The sequence below is a fragment of the Rhinopithecus bieti genome, unplaced genomic scaffold (genome assembly GCF_001698545.2).
Source record: "Rhinopithecus bieti isolate Rb0 unplaced genomic scaffold, ASM169854v2 scaffold_42630, whole genome shotgun sequence".
In the NCBI taxonomy this organism is placed as follows: Eukaryota; Metazoa; Chordata; class Mammalia; order Primates; family Cercopithecidae; genus Rhinopithecus; species Rhinopithecus bieti.
In genome coordinates, this window is record NW_016817554.1 from 92,752 (window position 1) to 95,778 (window position 3,027).

A 3,027-nucleotide genomic window follows, 5' to 3' on the forward strand; every position below is an offset into this window, starting at 1 on the left:
AGCAGCAAAAGCCAAAATTGACAAATGGGATCTAATTAAACTAAAGAGCTTTTGCACAGCAAAAGAAACTACCATCAGAGTGAACAGGCAACCTACAGAATGGGAGAAAATTTTTGCAATCTACTCATCTGACAAAGGGCTAATATCCAGAACCTACAAAGAACTCAAACAAATTTACAAGAAAAAAACAAACAACCCCATCAAAAAGTGGGCAAAGTATATGAACAGACATTTCTCAAAAGAAGACATTCATACAGCCAACGTCTAGACACATGAAAAAATGCTCATCATCACTGGCCATCAGAGGACAATTTTATTTCAATTAAGGTCATTTGGACTGCTCAAAATACTCTCCCACATAAAGTAATAGGCAACAAAACTTAAATTTAAAATTAATTAATCTATGTATATTCTTATGACTTATTTTTATGAAAAGGATATATAAAGATAATAAAATGCAGTATCTTTTATTTGATTTTATCTTTTGAATCTTGCCTCATTCCTTTAAAATTGAACAAGTGAATTTCTCACTTTGTAGTCTTTTGATAGTTGTATTATCTTGACAAGATGCTAAACCTGTGTTTCTATTCTAACTGTAACAATAATGTAGTGACATTATTCAACAGCTTATCTTCAAAGGGCTCAAAGGCTGTAGATAACATGTTATCACACTCATCACAGCATTCTTATGAATTCTGAGGCTTTCTTTTCTTTTCTTTCTGTTTGAATTAAATGACTCCAGCATAGGGTGTTGAGAATGAAAATACTTCATTTTGGAAGCATTAAGAAGAGCACAGTTAATTATTTCCTTAAAGTGTAAAATGGAAAATTTGAATTTTAAGATTTTATCAAAAGTTTCACAGACATTTAATTCAAAAGATATTCCAGTTAATCTAATTCAACTTCTGTCAGAAAGCAGAATAACCCTTCCCATTATTCCATATATAGTATCACTCTGTGTCCTTAAGTTCTTCTGTGTAACTAAATAATATCTTCTGGAATAAAGTATTTTGACTTCCCTAAAATATCTTTTTAGAATTGAGCTGAAATTGATCTAAATGTAAATTTCACTTTCAGCTGTCATTTTTCACCATAGAACGGTACACGATCTCTGTTACAGTAGGTAGTCAGGCAAGGGACGCCCCCCCCCCCACCAACTAGGAATGTCAGGTGCCCATCAGGTGATAGTCAGGTGGTTGCTAACTGTCTCTCTCAAATAATAACTGGTTGCAGCCAGCACCAAGAAAAGGCATTTTCCCCACAGGTAGAAAATACTTGAAACAGGACAGGCGTGGTGGCTCACTTCTGTAATCTTAGCATTTTGGGAGGCCGAGACAGGCGGATCACCTGAGGTTAGGAGTTCAAGAGCAGTCTGGCCAATGTGGTGAAACCCTGCCCCTACTAAAATACAAAAATTAGCCGGGCATGATGGCGGCTGCCTGTAATCCAAGCTACTAGGGAGGCTGAGATGGGAGAATCACTTGAACCCTGGAGACAGTGGTTGCAGTGAGCCGAGATCAAACCACTGCCCTCTATCCTGGGCAGCTGAGTGAGACTCCATCTCAAAAAAAAAAAAAAAAAAAAAAAAAAAAAAGGAAAAAAGAAAAAAAAAGAAAAGGCCTGAAACTAGTGACAAGCAGCTTCTGGATAATATGCCAGGAGTTGAGTGGGTGTGTCAAGCATGTGCATTAAAAGGCAAAATGGTGGAGTTTAACAGGTACATGACCTTCCAGGGGCATTCCACGGGTAACGGAAGAATGCCTCAAGTGAACACGAATACAACTCCACTAAACACACTGTGCATGCTCCCCTCCACATGTGCATTCCCTCCACAAGGCCATTGCACATGTGGCCAACCCACCCCACGGGAAGAATCAGGGGAGAAGGGACACATGATCCTGGAAGTATGCTGACATCTAAAACCCCCAAGTCAAAAGGTCAAACCCCACGCTTGTCCTCCAAGATGTCCACTTGGCCCTCTTCCAAGTGTCCTTTACTTTCTTTCCATTCTTGCTCTAACGCTTGTTAATAAACTTTCACCCCTTCTCTAAAACTTGCCTTGGTCTCTTATTCAGTCTTATGCTCCTCCATCAAATTCTTTCTTCAGAGGAGGCAAGAATTGAGGTTGCTGTAGACCTGTAAGGATTCACCACTGGTAACTCAGATATGTGGCACCACTAGCATATCTAGCCATAATCCCAGGATTGAAGCATTTCAGTGAGCAGATCCAGGCTTAATGACAGATATGAACTGTGGAGGGATTTACAGTCTCTAGGTTTTTATAGACTACAAATAGCCAATATCTTTTGAGTATGGGGAAGGTTTTGAAAAAAGAATATTGCATTAAGATAATAAATTGGATTGGAAAGAGCTTGAATATAAACAAAAGTTTTACATAATAACCTAGAGAAAATACATAAATACCTGAACTAGTACAATAATAATAATGATTGAGCGACAGCCATTGCAGTACATTGAGCTCCATAGTGATAGCGCAGGGGCGAGTGAGAGCCAGATGGGCACTGGACGACGCTGTGCCTTGCTGAGGAAAAATAACTGAACATGGGCAAAGGAGATCCTAAGAAGCTTAGAGGCAAAATGTCATCATATGCATTTTTTGTGCAAACTTGTCGGGAGGAGCACAAGAAGCAGCACCCAGATGCTTCAGTCAACTTCTCAGAGTTTTCTAAGAAGTGCTCAGAGAGGTGGAAGACCATGTCTGCTAAAGAGAAAGGAAAATTTGAAGATATGGCAAAGGCAGACAAGGCCCGTTATGAAAGAGAAATGAAAACCTATATCCTTCCCAAAGGGGAGACAAAAAAGAAGTTCAAGGATCCTAATGCACCCAAGAGGCCTCCTTCGGCCTTCTTCCTGTTCTGCTCTGAGTATTGCCCAAAAATCAAAGGAGAACATCCTGGCCTGTCCATTGGTGATGTTGCGAAGAAACTGGGAGAGATGTGGAATAACACTGTTGCAGATGACAAGCAGCCTTATGAAAAGAAGGCTGCGAAGCTGAAGGAAAAATAC

The 3,027-nt window shown here is 39.6% G+C and overlaps 1 pseudogene; it reads left to right on the forward strand.

Moving 5' to 3' along the window:
* The first annotated feature begins 2,553 nt into the window (after window positions 1-2,553).
* The window catches only part of LOC108517964 (high mobility group protein B1 pseudogene), a 22,988-nt pseudogene continuing 22,514 nt past the window's right edge, over window positions 2,554-3,027 (forward strand).